Source organism: Leptopilina boulardi, unplaced genomic scaffold (genome assembly GCF_019393585.1).
Source record: "Leptopilina boulardi isolate dan_hultmark-lab unplaced genomic scaffold, ZJU_Lbou_2.1 LbouV2_342, whole genome shotgun sequence".
Lineage (NCBI taxonomy): Eukaryota > Metazoa > Arthropoda > Insecta > Hymenoptera > Figitidae > Leptopilina > Leptopilina boulardi.
Genome location: NW_026137910.1, coordinates 2,575,530 through 2,601,501, shown reverse-complemented (window position 1 = coordinate 2,601,501; position 25,972 = coordinate 2,575,530). Strand labels below are relative to the sequence as shown.

The 25,972-nt window shown below is 27.1% G+C and overlaps 1 protein-coding gene across 1 annotated transcript in view; it reads left to right on the top strand.

Annotated features, from left to right (window-relative positions):
- Positions 1-412: 412 nt before the first annotated feature.
- Positions 413-25,972, top strand: part of LOC127286033 (heparan sulfate glucosamine 3-O-sulfotransferase 5) — a 135,449-nt gene continuing 109,889 nt past the window's right edge. Inside the window, exon 1 of the mRNA XM_051312315.1 lies at positions 413-880. The gene's annotated coding sequence lies outside the window, so the exon portion shown is untranslated. The remainder of the gene's footprint in view (positions 881-25,972) is intronic.

The following is a 25,972-nucleotide window of genomic DNA, read 5'->3' as shown; positions in this document are numbered from 1 at the left end:
AGTTGTAGAAGAAACCATGTCGAAGATGAAAAGAAGGTGGCTGGATGATGCAACAGACGTATATGGAGAAGTCTAAGGATAAAGAAAGAAAGCGTTGATGAAAAAAATGAAAAAAAAGCGATGAGGAAACAAGTGCGCGGGATGAGGGAGGTGCTCGTGAGAAAAAGAGGAGAATTCTAGAGAGAGCTTTCCACCGTGAGGAGGAACTGAGGGAGAAGCAGGTGAAAGCAGGGATGGGATGATAGTACTCTATGTGTTTTCAACATTCAAGGAAGGAGAGGGAGAGAGAGATAGGTTCAAAAAGGTAAGAGACAAAAGGAGGTCTCTCTCTCTTTCTATATATATATATATTTCTCTATCTTTCTTCAGTGAGATGAAAAGAGAGAGCAAGATGAGTGAGACGAAAATAGGGGAAGTAAGTTTAAGAGGGGGTAGTCACTAACAGAGAGGGAGAGAAGCTATTAAACAGAGAAGAGGGATTTTGTGTTGAGGGTGAGAGGAGAATAACGTAAAAGTGGGGGGTTGGCTTGCGTGAAAGCTCCACTATCCCCGTTAGTTCCTCGCGAAAGCTCGACCTGGCCGGGTCGGCCCACTGTTTTTTTCTTTCACTTGTAGTGCGGTTTTGTCACCCGATAAAAAAAAAAACTGCTTATGGTTTTTGTACTCCATTCATTGATAATTTAGCTGGTCCTCTTTTTAAAATATAGAGAATTTTTGTGTGCTCGACATTAGTTCACAGTGTCTCTGTGTGTGTGTATGTGTGTGCGTGAATGTGTATGCAAAGTGATTGGTTGGTGTATTCAAGAGCTGGAGGGTGATAAAAAAGCAGTAGTCACGGTGCTCGCGGCCTACTAACCTGACCTTGGGTCGGCCAGACCAGGTGAGACCCTTTACTACTTGAGAGCTTTAGACATTCCAAACTAACAGAGAGGCATAACCTCTTGTGTCTACTGTAAATGAATATACAATATATATATGTATACTCTCGGATGACACTTGAAGTTTTAAAATATATTTTTCCTATACGAAATATACAATGTCGAGGTTGAATGTGTATACGATGCGCACAGCGGGTGGGAAATGAATTGGGGTGGGTGATTGTTGGAGAAGGGAGAGAGAGAGGGGGGGAGGACAACGTGTAGAGTTAGGCGTACACACTACACATGGCACGTCAACTGATTCTGGGGATATTGGCTCGATTGTATACGTATATATATATATATATATATATATATATATGTATATATACAATTTGAACGAGACTGGGTTATAAATTTTGTTGGAAAGTTGTCAATATTGTATTGTGGGTCGAGACCAATTTTCGAGAATTGGAAAAAATTTCGATTGAAATGAGAAGTCTTGTTTGCTTTTGGTTTTATATACATATATATATATATATGAAGAAAACAAACAATGTAATGTTTGTGTGTAGTTTTCGACACGTGACATACTATTTGTTTTTGTTTTTTTTATTATTTGAGGTAGGAAAACAAAATTTAGTTGATTTTTGAATGTAATGTAACGGTTTTGAGACTTTTCTTTTTAGAATGCATTTACTCTCTAAATCTGAATTAGTAAAAATGTTTACTAATTTGAATTAGTGACTCACTTTTTGCTTCTGAATTAGTGAAATTTTACTAATCGTTAGTAAAAGTTACTAATAATTAGTAAAATTTTACTAATTCAGAAGCAAAAAGTGAGTCACTAATTCAAATTAGTGAACATTTTTACTAATTCAGATTTAGAGAGTACAAAGTTTGTATTACGCTGAAGAAAGAGGCATCTATATAAGACTCTTTATGTTTGAGTTTTTTTAAAAAAAACACGGAGAAAAATGGAGCTGAGTTTCTAGTAATAATTCCTATGGAATAGTAATAATTATATTTTTCTAGTAAAAATTACTATTAATTGTAAAATGTACTTTTCATGAAGTAAATATTACTATTTATGGTAGTAAAAATTACTAATAGTAATTATTACAGTAGTCACTTTAAAAATTACTACAGATGTAATGGAAATTGCTTTGCGATTTTTAAATTTTATAACGCCATTGTAAATTTTATTAAATTTTGTATTAATTTTTACATTCAACATTTTTTAAATATTACTCGTAGAAATCCTAATAAGCACTACTGCGGAATATAAAAATTGCTTCTGCAAGAAACAAGTTTTACTATTGCAGAACAAACTTTTTACTCGAAAAAGTAGTAATCCGTACCACTACTACTATACGCCTGTGGGTGTGTGATTACGTCACTACGGTCATGCGCAGCGATCGTAGCCTGACGTTGTTAAAGTGATCCGGCATTTTCGGGTTAGAAAGCAAAGACAGTCTTTGTTAGAAACTTAGAAAGAACTTATATATAAGTATAAAAAATGTAAATTTCATCTTAATAAAAAAATGTTTGACAATAAATAATTTTAGCATTTTAAATTAATTTTTAATTCCTACATTTTATTTATTTATATCAATTTCCAAAGTATGCAATTCCTGCGTATATAATGAATATCAATTGATTACTTAATTAACTTTTAATTAATTACTATCTAATTAAATAATAAAAATAAATAATATAATAATTATTATACCTATAATAATAAAATAAATAAAAAAAACATAAAGAAATAAACTTCTTAAGATTTTATGTATATTAGTATTAATTATTATTTGCTAATACTTCAAAGTTTTATATACTACAATGTGCAATTCCAACTGTTTTATATATAAAATTTTTATAACATTTGCTTAAATAATTCTTATTTATTTTGTAGAAATATTTTATTTTATTTATTTTATTATTATTATAAATTTTTATATGTTAATTTAATATCTTATCTAAATAAATACAATTTATGATTCATTTTATTAAAGAGGGGTATGTGGGTAAATTACGTTTTTGAGTGCAGCGGTTGCGACGGCCGAGAGGCTTAGTGAAAAAGCGTGCGATTTAGGGTTATTGCGTTTAGATATAAGTTTCGTAGGTAGGGTTCTAATCCGTGTAGATGTAAGATTTTCCGATATGTTCAGTTGTTAATTGTAAGTGTGAATATGTTTAAAGAGTGAAACTTGTGAAATAATGAATATAATACGCATAAAGAGTGTTAATTAATTAAAAAAATTTTTTTTAAACGCACTGCTTTATTTTTATTTATTAAAATAAAACGAGAAAATATATAGCTCTCTATACTCGCTTCATCTTCTCATCACGTCGTGGACAAACGCGCAGGCGCGCAGCTGCACACGCGACAGAATTCCTTTCACCCGTACATGTGAGGCGCGTCATTGTAGTAGTACCGATTACTACTTTTTCGAGTAAAAGTTATTACTATTTCTTTAGGAAATAGTAATAATTGTTCCGATTCATAATAAAAGTTGCTTCGATCCTAGCATTTATTGCTTGGGACATTTTAAATATTACTCAGCTTTTAATAAAAATTATATTCCTTGAGATGAATTATTCTTTTTTGAAAAAAGTAAAATTTCTTTAAAAAGAAACAAAAGTTACTATTTCTTGAGCAGGTCCAAAATTACTATTTGAAAGTAGTAATTTTTGATCGAAAATGTTACAATTATTACTATTTATTTTTCTCCGTGAAAGTTATCAGAAGCGTTTTTAAGTTTTTTTATGAGATGATGCGAACAATGGATGTTAAAACTATTTGTAGTAAATTTCAAAGTATAATTTTTACACATGACCTAAATGTAAATAATTAATTTAAATAAAAATATATTTTGACCTAAATTATATACTTTTTCGTTTTGTCTCTTTTTGAGGGAAGACGCCACCTTTATTTAAACCCTTTAAATCTAAATGATCTGAGGACCATCTTGTACGTTTTTAGGACCCAAATGAAACAAGAAAAAAATATAACAATTGTGTGATCATTAAAGGTTGAAAGAGGTTAAAATAAAGGTGGTCCCTAACCTTAAATTTTGAAGAATTTTTCAAATTATAAAATGGAACCATTATAAAAAATAAAAACTAAATATACCTTTTTAATCAAGAACCGCGCGGTTTTTTAAATTTAAAAATTGGAAATTGATAAGAAAAACTCAGCTCATTCAAATCTGAATTTAAATTTAATTTTTTTTTTACAAATATAATTTTAAATGCATTTGTTACTCAGAGTAAACATTTGTTTGAACCAAATATACTATTTTTTTTGTGTTATTCTACAAAATATGTTTAATTGAAATATATATTTATTTGATTTAAATAAACGTTTATGGTTATTATTTTAATAAATTTCTCGAACAATGAAAAAAGAAAAAATTTGATTGAGTCAAATAAACTTTTTATTGATTCAACTAAAATTGGATTGTTTCAAACAAATTTTTTTCAGAATGTAAATTTAATTTATTCTACAAATTTATAATTTGTTTTTTTAAAGTTTAATTATTGTTGGGTATATTTTGAAATTATTACAAAAAAAAAAATTATTTTTGTGTGTTTCTAAGTTTTAAAAATCACTTAATAACTATTTAAAGTGTGAAAGAGAATGAAAAAAGAGAACATGTTTTGAATGAGATATATTAACTGTTAAGTTAATTTGAAAATTATGATTAATTATATTCAACTTTCAACAAGTCACCATGTTGATTTCAGAAAACTTTATTAGTTCCACAGTGAACTTTACTAAGACTTCTAACGAGTTTCTACAAATATTTGTAAAACTCCCAAGAAATCATATTAGTAGAATAATTTACTCTTGAATAGTAATAAATTTCTCTAAAAGCAGAGTATAGAATATTAGAATGATTTTTGACGTTTTATAAAAAAAAATTATACTCATTTAATTTTCATTTAATAACTATTAACATTTTCTCTAATTTAAAAAAAATATTTTTATTGAGATTAGTATATAGAAAATTGAAAAATATAATTTAAAATAAAAATTTTTAATTTAAAATAAAATTTTTTCAATGTATTATAATTTTTTTTCTGAAATGTTTCTTCGATCAACTATATTTTTTAAAAGAAAAATTTGTAGTTAAACAGTTAATTATTAATTTTCAAATGAAAAATATATATTTTTTTTAATCGCTGATTATAAACGTTGTGAACTCTACTGACGTTAATTAAAAAAGAAAATAATACATTGCATTAATGTTTTAACAAAATTTATTTCATATATATATGTTCAAAGGGAACATATCAAATGGAAATTAGTTAATTAATTAATTAAAACAGAGAACTAATCAATAATCATGATTCATGAAATCGAGGATAGGTAGAATAATCATTTGGTAAATATGGAAATTTAGGGAAATCGGAATTAAGTTCGAGTGATAAATTATATATTATATGACGTTACTATATAATCCAATCATAAGACATTCTCAATTATATTTAATTCATAAATAATTATATACTTTAATAAAAATCTCATTTTTACTGAATAAACTTAAATCATTTATTAATATTGATGTTAATATTGTATATTAATATTTATTTAATTTTATGCGCATTTTGTTAATTGATTATTAATTAAATTGAAAAACAAAAAAGATATATATGTTATATATATCTTTTTTCAAAAGAAGATAATTATACATAATTTATGAAGAATATGTAAATATTGATAATATTCTCTCTAAATTTGAATTAGTTAGAAATAACTAATTTAATAGCAAAAAATCATTTATTGCTTCAAATAGTAATATTTCTACTATAGTCTTTTAAAAAAAACTAACCCCAGAATACACATCTGGGGGAGAAAACTACCCCAGAAAAATTTCAAATTTCGGTATTTTTTGCAAATTTTGTGCTTTTTGTTGTGGTTTTTAAAATTTTTTGTCTATATTTTTGATCCTATCAAAAAACAAAAAACGCTATCTTCTTCCTTATATAAAAAAGAAAGAAAATTATATATAATAAAGTTATTTTGCCTTAAATATGAACATTCTAGCAACAAAACAATTTTGGGGTGGTTTTCTACCCCAGATGTGCTTCTACGTATGAACCAGCTATGTTGTGCTGTCTAGGGTTAATTATTAGTTAAATCCACTTTTAGGTTACGTTAAAATAACATAAATTTCTGTTAACTAATTCCATTTTTGTTTTTGACTATTTTTTTTCTCTTATTTTTCCAACTAAAAATTAGTTACTTTTTACTAACAGTTAATTATTTTTAATTAATTCAGTTTTTTTGAGAGTTATACTTTATTTAGAGAAAATTCAAGAAATTACAAATTTTTTCTTTTAAAACTATAATAGAAATGTATTTTGATATTTTTTTTATGGTAATAAAAATAAAAAAATTTTTTTTCCTGAAAAGAAATAGATGAGATAGAGTTTGTTTAATTCTCTATATTCTACGGACATATATAGGTAGTTGAACAAGAATTATAGTAATGGGAAAATAAGAAGAAAACATGTGCATGCAGTTGTTCGTATACTCACCGAGTTTTGTGTAAAGAATTCTCGTTGCACGATAATAGCCTTTTGTGTCTGACCAGTCGTGGAGTTCTACTACTGTGGTTTAAAGATTGCTCGACATCACACAACAAAGAGTCAAAGAAATCTCTACGATGTATGTTGTGTCTTAGTTTTTTAAAACCTCTATAAATAACAAAAAAAAATTTTAATAATTTAAATTATTACAGAATTAAATAAATTTTTATTGTAAACCAAGAAAAAAGGAATTTCTTTGATTCAAAGATATTAATTTCTTTGACAAATGTTTCTTTGATACAAAAGAAAATTTATTTGTTTCAAACAAATTATCTTTGATTCAACCAAAATTATCTTCGCTTTAAAGAGATTTTTTATTTATTTCAAATAAATGTTTCTTTGACCCTATATCAATGTTAGAATTTTTTTGATTTAATGGACAAATTTCTTTCATTTGAAGAAAATTTTCTTTAAAACTAAGAATCTTTTTTTGTTTCAAAGAAAATTTTATTTTGAATGAAAGAAAACAAATCATTGAAATTATTGATTTCTTTAAATCAAAGAAATCATTTCTCTGAGTGTAATAAAAGTTTATATCATAAACTACTCTCTAAATCCGAATTAGTCACTTTTGACTAATTCATCTGCGACGATTCGTTCATTAAATGAATTAATAACCGTTTTTTGCCTTATAAGAAGAATAGGTTATGTTTACGATAGTTTTACACTGTAAAACATTTCAGAGTTATTTTACAACGTCAGACTTTGGAAAAAAGTGACCAGCCGTTTCACACGCTGTAAAAAAAAACTTTCAGCACGTTGTAAATTTACAGGCCGTAAAATCAGAAGGCAACATAACCTAAAAGTTGTTTTTATTAATTTGTAAATTTTTCACTTATACTTTTCTCCTTTCAGTCAAATATAAAAACATAAGAAAATTTACAAAATATAAACAACTTTTAGGTTATGTTGCCTTCTAATTTTCAGGCTTGTAAATTTACAACGTGCTGAAAGTTTTTTTTTACAGTTTGAAGCGGGTGATCCGGTATTGTAAAATAACTCTGTAATTTTTTACACTGTATACCTTAATTAAAAGTTTCTTTTTATTTATCTAAAATCAAAATCAGTTTTCATTGAATAATTTCGGACTCAAATATCAATAATTTGTATTGAGAGTTAAAATGACGTTTATAATTGAAAATCTACTTTTAATACAAAAAGATTAATGTATATATATATATATGAATATATAGAGGATTTGAAATGGAAATTGCCTTATACTTTGAAGACCTAAAGTGAAGTGCGATCTCGAGACTGTGGGTGAATGCAGTTGAGAAAATGTACTTATTCGACCGTCTGAGTCTGACTCCTCATTCTGACCGCACAGAGCGCACGAAACTTTTGCCACTCAAACCATCAAATACCTTTCCAGACGTCGAGCACGTAGGTTTTCAGTACTTTTATACCTACTACGTTGGAAGCTATTGTTAGTACATCTACATCCATTAACATTATCACTGAAAGAACATAAAAAACACTTCATTAAAATCTGTTATATATATATATATATATATACATGTGGTGAAAAATTCCTAAAGTGATCAAACTGAATAAAAAATTGCAATTTTCTTTTTTTTTAATTGCAAATACACTTAAGTTTTATTTTACGACAAAAGAAAAAAAAATTATTAACAAAAATGTTAACAGGGAGTAAAATTTTTTCAAAGTTAAGAATCAACTGCAAAATAAGTATTCGATAATTTAGAAGAATATGATCGAAAAGTTAATTTATCACTTCTTGCGTTTTTTTGAAAACAGTAAATCGTATTTTTAAAATTTCCACTTACTTAAGATCTAAATTAAATGCCACAATTATTTGTTTCAAAGTCTAGGAAATTTTAGGGAGAATTTGACATTACCGACTGCGGAAATAGAGAATTGTATCTCCAGTCGATAATGTCAATTTCTACCTTAAATTTTGTAGTAATACAAGTTATGTAGTTTTTAGTTTAGTTTAGATTTTGTTTCAAATACAATGGGAAAATAATTTTCTATTTTCTGTGAAGAAAAATGTTCCCGCGTGGAACCATGGAACCATGGGTAAAATCATAAAAACCATGGGCGAAATCGATTGCCAAGGTAAATACGATTAGACCCATGGTTTAAACCTTGGCAAAAATCTTAAAAATCATTGCTCATGTCCGTTTCCCATGGTACAATTTTCCATGGGAAATTTTTTTTTTAATTTTACGGATTTTTTTTAACCATTGCTGAAATCTTGGAAACCTTGGAAAATTTCTTTTAATTTTACTGATTTTTGACCATTGCTAAAAACTTGACAACCATGGGAAATTTTTTTTTTAAATTTACAGTTTTTGGACTATTGCTAAAATCTTGAAAACCATGGGAAAAAGTTTTTTAATTTTTTTAATTTTAAACCATTGCTAAAATCTTGCGAACCATTGGGAAAATTATTTTTCTTAATTTACGGATTTTTGACCATTGCTAAAATCTTTCGAATTATTTTTTTAAATTTACGGTTTTTAAACCATTGCTAAAATCTTAAAAACCATGGGAAAAAGTTTTTTAATTTTTTTGATTTTAAACCATTGCTAAAATCTTGCGAACCATGGGAAATTTTTTTTCTACACGGAAAGAAATTTAGTAGCAATATTTGATAAATCTGATAGGAAATTTTAGTATTCTCTTTTTCAAACGCGGAACATTTGGGTTTGATAACGAAAATCGGTATATTTTTACCAATAGTCTTTTTAGTAAATATATTCCAGAAATTGAAATTATTATTTCGTAAATTGATAAATTTATATGAAAATTTGGAAAGATTATTTCGAAATTTGTTAAAACTATACTAAAAATTCGAAGTGGTTCAGTCGTGACAGATGACAACAGAAACACCAACAGATTCTACGCCAAAGTTTTATCTCTTTCTCATCTCGAGGATAGACGAGGATATGAACTTTTAAATGCACACACACACACATACACCGCAATGTTTTACATCGATTGGCTTATTTTTATCCCTAACCTATACTAATGATAATACGTATAACATTCGCAGAATAACGCTTCATATACAAATTTACGCACATGTGAAAAACTGATGTGACCATTCTTATATACTAACCAGACATATTTTTCACCGCTTATGAGAAAGGTGAAATTATATCAAAACATGTTTAAAAATATAAATAAAAATCATTATTTATTGGGAAATAATTAAATATTTTATTATTTTTTGAAGAACAATTTTTTTTACTGATTTATTGTAAAATATTCGAAATTAATTATATAAAAGAAATTCAGGTCTATATCAAGATAATAGTAAAAAGGGGCTTGTCTAAAGAGCTTCGTCAGTCTTCATGTGCCTGAAGTTCCGAACGTTCAAATGAACGTAATAATTTTTTTTTGATTTATAAATTTTTAAAAAATGAATACAACAATGAAAAATAAAAACGTATATAAAATATTTAATGAATTATTATTGTATTTTTGAATACAGAAAGCAATATTTGATAATAAAATTTGAAAGAAAAAATTGGTAAATAAATTTTTCGTTCATTTGAACGTTCAGAACTTCAGGTATACCAGTCTTCGTTACCACTCGGTGAGGATCGGGCAATTCCGAACGTTCAACTTCGGCAAATTTCGTCGAATCTCGTTAACTTTGATATTTCTTTTTCAATTTTCATATCAAATATATCAAAATCTCAAATAATTATATCATTTTATACAATTCTAATTACGAAATTTGAAATATTTGGTTAGAAAAATTGATAAAGAGCTTATTAAAATTTGACATTTTTGTGTTTCAATAAAAAGATTTCAGATTTCGTAAATATTATATCAAATTTTCTTTCCAACTATATTAAATATTCTTATTTTAATCTCAATCATTCTTAAAAATAGTATCGAAAATCGTTATCATGCCAAAATGTTCCGCAATTGTAACCAAATATACTAAAAAGTAACACCATAATATCAAATATTGCTACAAACTTTCTTTCCGTGTATTTTACGGATTTTGGAGCATGGTTAAAAACTTGCGAACCATTGGGAATTTTTAAAATTAATTTTCCATATTTCACATGATTTTTGCAATGGTCAAAAATCCGTAAATTAAACAAAATAATTTTCCCATGGTTCGCAAGTTTTTAGCCATTGTCAAAAATCCGTAAAAAAGAAAAAAAAATTTTCCCATGGTTCGCAAGATTTATGCAATGGTCAAAAATCCGTAAAATTAAAAATATTTTTTCCCATGGTTTGCAAGTTTTTAGCCATGATCCAAAATTCGTAAAATAAAAAAAAATTTTTCCATGCTTTCCAAGATTTTAGCAATGGCCCAAAATTAGTAAATTAAAAAAAAAAAATTTCCATGGTTTGAAAGATTTTAGCAATGATTAAAAATCCGTAAAATTAAAAAAAAATTTCCTATGGGAAATTGTATCATGGGAAACGGACATAAGTAATGGTTTTTGAGATTTTTGCCAAGATTTAAACCATGGGTCTAATCGTTTTTTCCTTGGCAATCGATGTTGCCCATGGTTTTTATGATTTTACCCATAGTTTCATTTCCACGAGACAAAAATTAATTTTTTTTTTGTCTCCTTCTTTTGTCTTATATAAATATTTCGAAATTATAAAGACAATAATAGTATATTATGTGGCAAGCACGTAAAGTAGTACTTTTTAGGTGAGGATGTAATTTTCAGTACGAGCTGTCGTTAGTGCGACGTAGGTGAGACGAAGGCGAGCTGTAGGTGAGATGAAGACGAGCCGAAGGCGAGTCGAGTCGAGCCGAAAGCGAGCCGAGTCGAACCGAAGTCGCACAGACAGCGAGTATTGAAATCATCCGAACCTAAAAATTACTACGTGCGAGCCACATACGCTATTTTTTTCGCCATTGTTATGAAAAAGTGAAACAATTTTAAAGAAAAAAAATAATAAAAATTGATAAATAAAATAAAAGCAAAAAAAAAAATTATGCAAAAATTAACAACTGCCTAAAAAAGACTTTATAGGGCAGTTTACTGCCTAAAAAAGACTTTATACGGCAGTTTGCTGCCTAAAAAAGTCTTTTTTAGGCAGTTGGCCCAAACTGCCTTAAAAAGTGCTACTTTATCTGCCCAAAACAGGCACAAAAAAGACACTTTTTCATGTCAATGGCGAAAAAAATAATATATTTAGCGTGAATCTAATGGATACATATAAAATATATATACTTTTCAAAATATAAGAGTATATCCAATACTTTATTATGTAAAAATGCTACAATAAATACAAAGTAACAAAATTGTGCCGTTTATAAAAAATCGATAAATATAAAAAATTGATGGTCGTAAATAAAAGTTGGTTATTTATATCGAGTTTGTTTGATAAAAGTTGCTTATTGCTTTGCGAATTTAAAGCAGAAAAATGTCAAAAGAAATAACAAATAGTAAAGAAATATATATCGTGTAGACTCAACTTTCTAAAAAGTAAGGCGAAAAATATGCGTTTACATGCTGTTTGTTTTTCGTTTCTCGCTTTGAATGGGAATTTTTGTATTTGAAAAAAAAGTGTACAAACGAAATAAGGAATGAGTTTTTGCATTATCGAGTATTCGTGGGATGTTTGTTGTTATCTTTTTAGACCATCCATCACGTTAAACACGAGTATTGTATCTTTTTCCCTCTCACTACTTATATATATATATAAAAAAAAATAATTGTTCTTGTAAAAAAATGTTTCTAAAAAAATTTTAGAGGTTCCAGAACATAAAAATCACCCTTTATAAAACAATAAGGAATTTTTGGAAAAAATGTAAAAAATAGGATAAAAAAAAATTTATTTTATTTTTTCATTTTTTTTCATGAAAATAAAAAACAAATTGTTGAATTGGGTGAAAATTGGAAAAATAAAACTTAATTTTTGAAAAAAAGAGAGTTAAGTTTTTTTTTCTTTTTAACTTTTTGTTTGCATTTGAAAATAATTCTAAAAACTTTATATAATAATAAAATGAAAATTTTTTAACTCATGGAATAGTTTGACCTAATATCGATATACGAGAATTTTCGTTATACAAAGTTTTTCATTTTAGAAAAAAAACAATATTTTTTTAAAACTATATACTTTTTTTCTGGCAAAGACTTTTATACAGATTTTTAATATTACTTCTAATAATGTCAATTCCCTATCAAAAATTAACTACTGGGGCAGTACAGCGCCAGTACTACCAATAGTGGCACGATGTTGGTACCAGTACCGCGCCAGTAGTGAACTCTGGTAATTTTTGGTAGGGTTTAATATAAATTCTTTGTCGCATTTTAAAACAAATGAGGCATTCTATCTCAAACCGTTCCACCTTCAATAGACGATCGCTAGCAGAGTGTTTTTTACGTTAATTTTTTTGATATAAAAAAGAAATAATTTTTAAAAAGTTATTTAATTTTTTTTGTTTTCTTTTTTTCTTTATGAAATTGTAAAAAAAATAAGAAAAATGTTAAGACCAATCGAAAGCTCCTTAAATTCTCTTTGAAAATAGTGTGTAACATTGTATATAAATTATTTATTTTTTATAGGTATTAAAAATTTAACTTAAAAAACGCAATGTTAGCGTATATATTTTTAACTTAAAAAACGCAATGTTAGCGTATATAAAAATAAAAATTCTTAACAAATTGTTATTCTACAACCAATGAAAAATTGGATTTTTTGTATATACGAAAAAAAAAAAATAAAAAAAATCACGAAACAAAAGTTGTAAAATTGTAAAAGCTTTTGAATTGTGAGATTTGAAATTTGAGAATATAAAAACAGTGTATTTTGCGATATATATGCAGTTTGTTTGAAGTTTGTTGATCCGTATATATATACGATTTAAAATTTTATTTCACGACTTAAAACATTTCAATAAATGAAATGCGCTTATTACTTTTGAATTTTACATTTCATTATATATAAAAAAAAAATTGTTTATAAACAAAATAAATGGAAAATGAGAGAAACACGAAGAAAAAAAGAAAATTGTAAATTAAAATTTTCAAAAGAATATTATAATCATAAATTGCATATGTATAAAAGAGCAAGCGAAATTATATTACTATTTTGTATAGCAATGAGAGAAAGAGAGGGTGAGAGATAGGGATTTGTTCATTTCGTGAAATTTGAAAACCAGTTTCAAAATGCCAAACATTTAGCAGACACAGTTGCACTGGCTGCGCGCGTTACTGATTTACTAATTTCAAAGCCGTCGGGTCAATATTCGCGACGTTTTGCCGTTTCTAGAAAAATATGTTTTTTTTTCTTTAAATTTCAATTTGCGTTCAATTGACTTGTTTAAATTCTGTTAGAACAGAAATTAACTGAAATAGAACAATTATTATATAATATAGAATATACAATTACATTTATGAAAACGTTGAATGATTATTATTATTATTATTATTGCATTTAAACTTCTCATCAAATTTCCGACAGTTTCAAATATATATTTCGAAATTGATTCAATTTAGTAATGAACACATCTACAATGAAAGTGTATATAATTTTAATGAGGAAATGGAAGATAAAATAAAATTACAATAAAAATTAAATTTCAACTAGTTTATATATATATATATATATATATATATATATATATATATATATATATATATATATGAGAGATTCTTTTTCAATCGCCCCAGCCCAAAAAGTCAATGTTCTGGGATTGGCTTCATACTTTGGTAAATTGTTGTCCTATATGATAGTAATAAATCCCTAAAATATAAACTCATTAAAAAAATATTTGTAGAAAGTAGAGGGGGTTGAAGTTTTGACGTTAAGGGTAACATTGTCATTTTCAAATCCGTATAACTATGACAAAAGTTAATGGATTTTAATTTATCTATAATGAATTTTATTGCATTTTTCACGTACTTTTCAAAAATGTATACGAAATTTAAAAAAAAAAATTTTTAACCCCTTTTTTTTCAAAATCAACCCTTATTTTTCGATTTTCACCCCTTCGGGTATTTTTTTTTTTTTTTTTTTTATTTTCATTGGAAAGCTGAGGTTTTTTCCGATGAGCTATGTAAATATGAAAATGGGACAACAATAATTTTGTGAGTAGCAGAATATTAAAGTAGGCGGTGCCGATAAGGGGTGTTCCTGGAGATCATCTTTGAGGATTTAGATAGGCACCGCCTAATTTAATATTATGTTTCTCACAAAATTATTGTTGTCCCATTTTCATATTTACATAGCTCATGGGAAAAAACCTCAGCTTTCCAATGAAAATAAAAAAAAAACAAAAAAAAATTCCCGAAGGGGTGAAAATCGAAAAATAAGGGTTGATTTTGAAAAAAAAGGGGTCAAAAATTTTTTTTTTTAAATTTTGTATACATTTTTGAAAAGTACGTGAAAAATGCAATAAAATTCATTATAGATAAATTAAAATCCATTAATTTTTGTCATAGTTATACAGATTTGAAAATGACAATGTTACCCTTAACGGCACCCTTATCGGCACCGCCTACTTTAATATTCTGTTACTCACAAAATTATTGTTGTCCCATTTTCATATTTACATAGCTCATCGGAAAAAACCTCAGCTTTCCAATGAAAATAAAAAAAAAAAAAAAAAAAAATACCCGAAGGGGTGAAAATCGAAAAATAAGGGTTGATTTTGAAAAAAAAGGGGTTAAAAATTTTTTTTTTTAAATTTCGTATACATTTTTGAAAAGTACGTGAAAAATGCAATAAAATTCATTATAGATAAATTAAAATCCATTAACTTTTGTCATAGTTAAACGGATTTGAAAATGACAATGTTACCCTTAACGTCAAAACTTCAACCCCCTCTACTTTCTACAAATATTTTTTTAATGAGTTTATATTTTAGGGATTTATTACTATCATATAGGACAACAATTTACCAAAGTATGAAGCCAATCCCAGAACATTGACTTTTTGGGCTAGGGCGATTGAAAAAGAATCTCTCATATATATATTGTAATATAATATAATATATTTATATTATAAAATAAAAATACTTATAATTTTTTCACCCAGTAATAATAATTATAAAAAAATTTTATTAAATTGCTAATTATGTGATTAATTAATTAAAAAATTAATATATAATATATATCAAATTCAAAAGATAAGATGAAATTTTGAAGAAAAAAAGTTTTAATCAAAAAAATTGTTTTAATAAAAATTTTACAGCAGGTGGCTCTCTTTCTCTGTCTCTCTCTCTCTCTCTCTCTCTCTCTCTCTCTCTCTCACTCTCTGTTTTCATAATTAAGTTTTCTAAAGTTCTCGTAATTAAGTTTAATGCAGTTATCACTTGATTTATGCCGGCTTTGAAAATTAATTTTACAAAACTTTCATTTTAATATTACTTTCTCAACCAATGTAAGCTATTTTTTATAGAAAAAAAATATATATTTTTTTTTGGAAATTTGTAGAATAATAAAAAAAAACACACAAATTTACACAATTTTACAATAATGGTACAGCGTCAAGTTAGCATATAATTTTTTTTTCTTCTAATATTACGTTTTTGGTATTCATCAGTAGAAATATCGAAATAAACGTTACAGAATGAAAATTAAAGAATTTGCTTTTTTTTATATTATTTCTACAAAAATTTATCGTTTTTTATCAAACTGAAAAAAATAACGATAAATTAATAACAATAATTATTAAAAAAATTATTACATACTCTCTAAATCTGAATTAGTAAAAATGTTTACTAATTTGAATTAGTGACTCACTTTTTGCTGCTGAATTAGTAAAATTTTACGAATTATTAGTAACTTTTACTAACAATTAGTAAAATTTAACTAATTCAGAAGCAAAAAGTGAGTCACTAATTCAAATTAGTAAACATTTTTACTAATTCAGATTTAGAGAGTACTCTTCAGATTCAGTGTTTCTGATTAACATGTCAATTTGAAAATATTATACTGGCAGGAAGCATAAAAGTCATTAGGAGAATTTTGTTGCATTTTTTAATATATTTTAAATTCCCGTGACTCAAATAGAAATCTTAAAAAAAATGTTGATTCATTTTTTTGATAAAGCACACACTCCCACCTATATCTGAAAAATACAGACACGTTAGCGGTGAAAGGGTAAACATCAATGTTACCGACCAACGCCAGGTTTTAGTTCTGTTTGATGTCCCAACACTTTTACCACCCACAAACCTTTAGTGATTGTTCTTTATCTACACGAGCTGTTCCACTTACAGAAAAATCGGATTTTTCCGAGTAAGGCTATCCAATTGTAAAACTTTATTATTGTCATATCTGGCAATATTACCTATGTATATATATATACATATATGCGCTTTACAAAATGACGTCTCTAATGTTCTATAATAACGCTTAAATGAAGGATTCATTTTTATCTTTTTTCAAAATTAAATCTTCTTATGAAATGTACTGAAAGAAATGATTGTGAAATACTGGCAATAATTATAAGTAATACTGCCATCCATTAAATTCTTCCTACTTTTTGTGAGGTTATTAGGGTTCCGTATACACAGTACGGAACCCTATTAATATCGTTTTGCAGAAAATCATGTACCCCTCCCTTGGCGGGTACACGAATTTATCTGGAGGGCTAAAATTTGGTACACTACATTTATTTTTACGTGAAAATTACAGGAAAAATATAGCGAGCACGATTGGAGTTCATGATGATCATACAGTACCAAACTTATATTTTTTAAATATTTGCTTTTATACCAAAGAAGTTCGCTTCGTGTTTGAAACCCTCGATTTTAGTGCTAGTGTAATTTGCGCTTGTCTGATTTTTTTTAAATTTTAAATAAATAACAGTTTTTACAATTTTTTATTTCTAAATTCAAAATTGCGGATATAAAATGTCTGAATAATTTTTCAAAATTAATCGAATTCGCCTGAAACTGGTTATACAGGAGTTTTTTTTGGGGGGCGCTAATTACGAATATATCAGACTTTCATTCTTTAAAATAGCAGCTCCAAAATTTTCTTAATCAAATGATCTAGTATATCTCCCTAGTATACTTTACACTCTACTATATTTTTCCTTGTGTAAATGGTACCTCCCCACACAGCACCCAAAATTCCCTGAAACTTGACAGAGCCTCACACGGCGAGGTTAGGAAACTTCAGTGGCAAGGTTCATACAAGTTTGTGTCGATGTTTAAATGTCCAAATGAAAAGAATATTTACACAAAACTTTGAGGAAATATTACACATAAATATTCACGTGCAATGTTAAGTCAATGTTGTGTCAATATTGAAATTACATTTTCGCCTATACCTAGTTATAAAAATTTCATTTACTAATATAATAAGTATAGATGAATATTGACACAACATTAATTGAACATTGCACGTGAATATTTATGTGTAATATTTCCTCAAAGTTTCGTGTGAATATTCTTTTCATGTGGACATTTAAACATCGACACAAAACTTGTATGAACATTGCCACTGAAGTTTCCTAACCTCGCCATGTGAGCTTCTGTCAAGTTTCAGGGAATGTTGGGTGCTGTGTGGGTACACTTATAATATAATTTGTTTTACACGTCCAGGAGATTGAAATTATCAGATCGTAATACGCGAGTGCAGCAAAATTTACTATAATAAATGAATATCGATAAATAAATTTGACAGTTAAGTGCTTATTGCATTCTTTGAATGCATTTACAAATTAATTTTTCTTGAACCTATAAATAATATCAATTTCAAAATATACTCAGAACTATCATGATCTTTTTGATTGGATTTGAATTAAAAAATGTTTGGAATGATATGACTTATTTCGTCGAACATAAATTTTTTTCAAGTTTTTTCTTTTATTGAACTTTTTTAAACAGTTCTACAATTCTCTCTCTATTATTTATTACTTTTTAGGACGCCATAATAAAAGTATTTTATTTTTTTACATTATATTTTTATTTTTAAATTTTTTGAAACTTTTAAAAGGTTAATTTAGCGAATTACTTTTAGTTATATAAAATTTGCAGAAGTTATGAGACTTCTGTCCTTTAACCTTATTCGCGCTACCGACGATTTTTTGTATACGCGGACTACCACACAGAAAAAACCTGGTCTCATTTTTGTTGCATCTCAAAATGAGCCAATGCTAAACGACAGGGACAGTGGCGCCACCAACCTGGCTCATTTTTGTTGCACTTCAAAATGAGTAGCGTACGCTACTTATTTTGAGACCAGGTTTTTTCTGTGCAGGGGCCACTCGGAGTGACCCAAACGTTTTTTTATTTTTATGTTGCACATAATGCATATGAGCCGATCATATGAACGAAATATTTTTTTCAATCTATAAATTATTAAAAATTATGATGACCATGTAAAATAAAACAGTAAATTAAACAATTATTAAATTAATAACTTCTTTTTAGATATTTTAAACAATATTTTGTAATAAAATTCATACTGAAAGAAGTAGCAAAACAAATTTCGTTCATATGAACGTTTAAAACTTTTGGCTCATAAATGCATACACTCATTATAATTTTTCGATATAATAGTGTGTATTTTATAAGTAATGTATTTTAGTAATAGTAATATTAATAGTAATTTTAGAAATTGATGCAAAACTCGAGTAGATTTTAAACATTCTTTATCGCTGGGTCATCCCGGGTGGCTCCCGATAGCGCGAAGGTTAAAGAAATATTGTACAATTATTAACAAATTATTAATATTTAGGACAATTGAGGGGCTGATAGTAAAAATGGTTTAAAATAACATTGCGAGCAAAAGTGGGATAAGTGACTTGGGAGCAAAAACGGGTTAAAATGATTCGTTTAATTTATTGATAAATTCATTATATTATCGATTAAAAAATATTAACAATAGGAAAAAATGCATATTTTATTATAATTAATATTTTTTAATGGATAATATAATGAATTTATCAATAAATTACACGAATCATTTTAACCCGTTTTTGCTCCCAAGTCACTTATCCCACTTTTGCTCCCAATGTTATTTTAAACCATTTTTACTATCAGCCCCTCAATTGTACCATTTAAATTACATATTTTTTTATATTTCCATTATTTTTTTCTGTAAACAAAAAATCTTTTTTAAGAATTATTAGAAAGGTAGGGGAATAGTGTCAGGGTTGGACACAGTTTTGGTTTTTTGTTTATAAATATTTTGTTTAGATAAATTCAGTCAATTGTGGTATATGGGTGGAAAGATCTACAAAAGAGGAACACTTTTGCTGTGGACCGTAAATTGATTGGTCTAAAATTAAAAAAATTATAAACATTTAAAAAAAAAAAATCTAGTCAGGGTTGGACTTTTCAGTCAGGGTTGGACACTTTTTGAAAATCGAAACGCATTATTGGTAAAAACGTAAAATAACATTTGTCATGTTTTTTATTCTTATTTTTTCATGTTTGTCTTTACTTATTGTTTACAAATTGTAAAGCTTCATGGGTTTAAACAGGAATGAACTCAAATTACAAAAAATAACGCTTTATTGTTCCAAATAACTCAATGAAATGATGAACAAAATTTATACAATTTAAGTATTATTTTTCTAATATCTTTGGCACAATTTTGCACTGAAATATCAATAAAATAAAATTTATTTATAAATTGTGTCAAATTCATAATTAATATGGGTGTCCAACCCTAACTAGAAGCATCATTTTCGAATTGTGCTAACCATAACCAGACATGTGTCGCGATTCGATTTTTCACTTTTTTTCTTCTTAAATTATGTACCCCACAATACATTCAATAAGCTTACCTTGCCGAATTCTTGCTTTTTTTACACATTTTTTAGGTTTATTCACAAGTCAAACAAAACTTTTTTTGTCTCTTCGATTGCACCAAAGTCACAGGAGACGCTACTTTTGATTCTCCAAAAATGTAATGCCACAAAAAGTTAGGTTACACTACTGGAAGATTCGTCACGTACGCACACAAGTGGCGCTAGTGTTCTTATTTAAAAAAAGCCAAGTGTCCAACCCTGACAAATGTACAACCCTGACACTATTCCCCTAGTTAAAAAATTTTATAAGTACTTAAAAAGTTATTCAAAAATTAAAATATATATAACTTGCACATATAAAAATAAAAAAATGTACTGTAAATAATTGGTTTTATTATATGACTTGAATATTACTTACTTTTTAAATAAATTTTTCTACAAATAAACATATCTTATAAAATATTTAATGAAACTGATAAAATATTGTAATGTACCCTCGTGGAGTGTAAAACAAAAATCTCGTTTTGACATTATGCAGATAATAAACTACACACAGCAGAGTGTTGTCCTCTATAATTGACACTGAAATCAGGTCAGGTTTTACACTCCTCAGGGTCATTTTAACACTCCAGTTTTCTCCGTGGCTTAAAACTTGTTAATCGGGAGTTTTTGTTTATTACGTCGCTGAAAGCGAATCTGATATTAAATTCGTATATATTAGTGAACTCGAATATCCCTGAATATATATATTAAAGTCCACCGACTTGATTTGCAGAATAATAAAAAGGGCTTTTCCGCTTAATGAGATATACGTTTATTTCTTAGTTACTAGAGTATTCACAGAACGAAAGAAAATTTGAGGGGGATTCATAAGCTTTTATATAGATTTGGCCATACGGTATAGTGGGTATGTTATTAATATTAAATAGACAATTAACATATTAAAGAATATTTGTCATTTCCTTTTATCCATTCTTGATGTATATGACAATTTAATTTGCCCATCAGAATTACTTAAGAGTAGGGTAAAGTTATACTGTACTCATCAAGTAGAGGAAAGGGAATATAACCATATATGGTATATCCTCAGAAGTCCCCCTTATATATAGAACAAACCCTTGAGCTTTGGAAATGAAAAAGATAAAATATTAAAATAATAGTACTACTGGGTCTCATGAGAGATGTAACACAAAAAGTTATTTGTGTCGAAAATCGAAATTCTCATTCTATAAAATATTCATTTAAATAAATTGAGGAAACGATTTCATTCATTATTAATTGACATCTAATTAATTAAAATCCTTCCTTGAAACTTCAATTTTCATTAATATACTCATAGCCTGGTAATAAATATATAATTTCAAGATTATTTGATTTTGAAAATACAATAAGTTCACTTATTAATTATATTGATATGATGACATTCACAGTTTTTCGAAAAGTATATTGATTTGGCTTGCAATGTTTTAATAAAAAAAATTGGTATAATTTTTTGATTATTATTGAAAAGTTTACGAATTGATTTCTTGATTTTACAATATTTTTGACTATCGAGAATAATATTATTTTGAATTAGAAGGTTTTGTATATGAATGAAACGATAACATTTGGACCATTGTTGTTTTAATAAAATTTTACTCCAACGTTTCGAAATCTAAATGATTTCCTCTTCAGGGACAGGGACAGGGACACTAAACACGAATTTGAAGTCCATTTTGCTCTTGGAGGTCTGGATTTCTTCTTAACCTCAAAAAACGTGTCAAATTATTGGTGGTATAAATTTTTTTTAAAAATTGTATTTATATGAAATTTGTTATCTAGGGGTTTTTGAGGTGGCTGATTACGAATCTGAAGTCAGATTTTTAAAATTCAAAATGGCGAATCCAATATTCAAAATGGTGGATCCAATATGGCCGGCAAATTTTTAAAAAATCATTGAATTCGATTGAAACTTGTTACACGGGGGTTTTCGAGGTCGCTTATTACGAATCTGAAATCAGATTTTCAAAATTCAAAATGGACGCTCCAATATGGCTGTTTAATATTTTGAAAATTAAATTTGTTAATATTAGGTCATTCGTTTGAGAAATTTTTTTCAGTGTAATGGAACAAAATTTGTTTACATAAAACTTTTTGTATTAATTTTTTGTTCATCGGTATATTAGGAAATAATGCGTGTACAATACAAAAATTTCAAAAGGTATATACAAATTTTTTTCTTCTTATTTCACATAAACGATATATGGCAGATTATGTATTTTACATAATTTATATATTTTACGTGTTACATTATTGAAGATTTTCTATAAAGTGTAATGTTCGTAGAAATATCGTTACTTTATATATATGTATATAGCAGGTATATGTAACATAGACTTTTACAAGATCGTTTCTTTTCGGATAATTCTCTATATCCATCAAGGCTTAGCTAGAAAACACGTGGTGTACGTGAGGTGTAATCTTTGAAGGAAGAGTAACTTAGTTCGAAAATTCAACGCGACATGGTCGAAAGTACTTTAGGGATTCCGTCGATGGCCATAGAGAACAAGAACTCACATGTATGGAAGTAACGTGAGGAACTTGCGGATTTCACCGTTGCCTGTCGAGTTTCATGTTGAAACTGGTACCATGATGGAAAAACGATCCGTTAACCACGTGACAAAGTACGCTGACGTTGCTCTAGGGAACACTCATGATTAAGAGCTTCAGTTCAATTGCTGTACGCTTGATGGGAGACGAGATGAATGAGTATCGTGTAAGAGGGAATTCAACTTTTTTTTTGTTTTTATTATCTATACTTTTTTTTAAATTTAATTTCAATAGTTAAAATGAAAAATAATTTTTAATATAAATAAATTTTCAATTAAGGCCATGTGAGAAAAAGACACTTTTTGGTAGTTTCAAATATTCTCAGGAAATGAGAAGAAATTTCGGGTTAAAATTTTGAGGAATGATAAAAAAGGGTTAAAGGAATTGGGCCGTTCTACTTATTTACTGTAATTTAATGCGAAATAATTTAAAAAAGTAATTAATAGTGGAATTAATAGGTTTTTGTTATTTCTTTGAGCGGCCACTAACTTAAATTGGCGCTAGTTATCCTAGACCACTGATTCATTCACGCCACGTCTGTGTGTACCCCCGCCATGTTGACTTCAAATTTGTTTCAAAAATGGGAATTTCCAAACTTTTATTTTTAATACTTAAACGCAAAATTGTGCTTCAAACCGAGAATTGTGCCATTATGAATGCTATTCTCTATCATATTTTCCAAATTTCAACCAAAAATTCTTTACCAGTTTAGACAAATCTTGGAAATACGATACCATGTTTTTTGCATGGGAGTCACGTGGGTATTTTCCACATGGCCTTAACTATTTAGACTTTCTGTATTTTTGCCTAAACGCTTTCTCACTGGTATTCTAAAACTATATAAGTCGTATTTTAAAATTTTTTAATATAGTTCGTTTACTGAAGGTCAAAATTAAATGCCACAACTATTTTTTTGCCAGACTACGGATTTTTAGGTAGAATTTGACATTACCGACCGTCTGTTGAAATAGTAGGGATCTACTATTAACTAGTCGGTAATGTCAAATTTTATCTAAAATTTTGTAATAAGGAAAAAAATAGTTGTGATATTTAGCTTAGACATTAAATAAACTTTTGTAACAAATATTTTGAAAAACTTACAGATTCCATGTAAAATAATTTTACAAAATGCGTTATATTCTTTTTTTTTTTTACTTAAATGTTTCAATTCAAAGAAATAGTTATAATATAAAGGAATTTTAACTTTAAATTTGAATAAAATGTTTAAAGAAATTTTTTTTAAATACAGTATTTTTCTGAATATACAAAAATTTAAAAAAAAATATTATTCTTTTTAAAAATGTTGGATTTACATTCAAAGCAATAATTTATATTCCACTAAATTTAATATCGTTGGATTTTTCAGGAAACGTTGAAAACGAATAAGTGTATATATGTTACGTTTACTATTCTCAATTCTCTTGAGATTTTTTCAAAACCAACGAAATGTCAGTGATAAGTTTCGAAGAGTAAAAATTTCAGAAAACTTTTGTAAATTTCCTATGGGTTTTTTTAGAATGAGTCTTGAAAGTTTGGAAAAAATTCCCGAGAGAAGGTGGATATGAAAAAGAGAGAGGAAAATGGATTTTTTAACACATTGGTGAAAAACTGTATATGTACACCTGACGAATCTTCATATTATATATCTTCTGGTTATTGTTTTTTCAAATTATATATTCTTTATATATATACATGTAATATATATGATAGAATAATAATTATTTCAAGAAATTTTACCACCGAATTCACGTCTATAACGTGATATGAATTATTCAAAAGAGTGTTTAAAATTATTATAATATACCTGCATAATTATTTCGATAAATCTGAATAAATGGAGGCAAAGTGAACCGATAAGCTTAATTAGAAATTTAGATTATTTTTCAGAAAGTGCAATGTACAAAAAAATAACGCGGATAAATATTTTAATATATTAATATTAGTGAAGAATTTATATAATTTACATATTTTTTCACTATACTGTTTACTATTAATATGTATACATCTTTCTAATAATTAATAATTAATTATAATAATTAAAATTTAAAAAAAAATATTTATTAGATAACAGAAAATATTTTTTTTGTTGAAATTTCTTCTCTAAAAATAATGTGTAATTTAATGAAATGAAAAAATGTTTTATATATTTTTTTTTCGTGAAGAAAAAATTACGAAGGGCTTTGAAGTCTTTTTTCACGGTTTACGAACTCGAAAGGAGTATTGTTATATAAAGTTTAAAATTTCCTCTCAAGAAAAGGAACCTTTTCACAATTCTGATGAAAGTATCAACGCTTAGGCGATATGAAACACGATAAGAAGGAACGATAAAAACAGGATCTTGGTGCGGCTAAGTTTTGTATATATTCTGAAAACACCCGCATCTTTAAGGACTTCCTGCTAACGATAGCTGTTCAACTATATAGGTCTAATCGTACCCGTCTGACCTTTATAAAAAAAAGAATACACACTCGGGAGACAAAAAAAAAATTATCTTTAACAATGTCTATAGTGTAAATTTTTTTTTATTAATTTATTATATTATCTCGTTCATGAATGAAAGGTTTTGTAAAAAAAAAAAGAAAAAAAAATTACTATAAATAGCGACGATTTATTTTTTTAAAAAACCCGATTTTTTTTTATTAACGAGTTTCAAAAATTTGATCAGTTTAAAATAAATCCGTTATATTGGATTCGCTATTTTGAATTTTGTCAATGTGACATCAAATTCGTAATCAGCGACCCTGAAAAAACCCCCATGAAACAAGTTTCAAGTAAATCCAGACGATTTTTTAATTTTTGACCGCCATATTGGATCCGCCATTTTGAACTTTGAAAAACTGACATTTTATTCGAAATCATCGACTTAAAAAACAAATCCTTAAGAGTTTTAAGAAAATCCAAACGATTTTAAAATTTTCAATCGCCATATTGGATCCGCCATTTTAAATTAAAATGTTTTTCTAAATTTTATACATTAGAAGAAAAAATTTTGTAATCTAAAACTTTGTTTATTTACACTCATTTTTAGGCAATATTTATTTAATAATAGTCAAGTAACTGATTTTTATTTAAATAAAAAAAAAATTTTCTTCACTGAACAATTCTGATAAATAAACATTTTATTAATTTTTTCTTTTTGCATTTGAAAGAGCTTTCATTTTTCTTTCAAAATTGCCGTTGGAAAAATTGAAAAATGTTCAAAAATAACAAAATGACAGACATTTTAATAAAAAAAAATTTTTAATTTAAATTATTTAAAAACC